Source organism: Theobroma umbraticum, unplaced genomic scaffold (genome assembly GCF_002168275.2).
Source record: "Theobroma umbraticum cultivar Fairchild unplaced genomic scaffold, ASM216827v3 scaffold_459.0, whole genome shotgun sequence".
Taxonomy (NCBI): domain Eukaryota; kingdom Viridiplantae; phylum Streptophyta; class Magnoliopsida; order Malvales; family Malvaceae; genus Theobroma; species Theobroma umbraticum.
Window position 1 is genome coordinate 312651 of NW_018397286.1, and position 823 is coordinate 313473.

Genomic DNA, 823 nt, shown 5'->3' on the forward strand with positions numbered 1-823 from the left:
ATCTCGAGCAAGGGTGAAAATCATAGAAAGGTCGTCGCACTTGAACTTGTTCTTAAAGTTTTTCTTCAAATGGTAACCACATAAACCGTGGTACGCTTCTAGGTATGCATTTTGGATTACTTTTTTAATACTGAGATGCTGATCAGAAATAAACATAGTGTTTTTAGAACAACCAACCGCATCACATAGCTTGCTAAGAAACCACATCTACAAGTCTTTGTCCTCAACATGGCCGATGCCAAATGCAACTGAATATACGCACTTATTCGCGTCTTTACATACAGCAAGAAACAGAACACCCTTGAACCTGCCTTTCAAATGTGTCGCATCAATTGCAACCATAAGACGCATTACATCCTTAAACCCCCGAATACAAGCCCATACGACTAGAAACAATATTTAAATCTTTTTGCCTTATTAGTAGCCACTGCAGTGACTGTGTCGGGATTTTTTTTTCTAACATATAAAAGTACAAGGGTAATAGTTGAAATGACTCCTCTGGGGGACCGAAAATAAGCATTTTCGCATACTCCTTCGCTTACCATGCCTTACCATACAAGCATTCCAATTCTCACTGTACCTTCATCTCACCAATTATGTCCTTAGGTCTTAATGCTACTCACTAGCCTGAAGCTTGTGTGACATAAGTTCACCAATTATCTTCGCACTCATAGTGGGGAATTGCCCTTGCAAACCATTGACAATACACGTGTGTACTTCGTGGAACGTCCGAACTTGTCAATATTCTCTTTCAAGTAACTTCGTTGCACGCACACCGAACTTGCATGCCTTATCCTTGCAACCAATCTCATAATGACCTTTA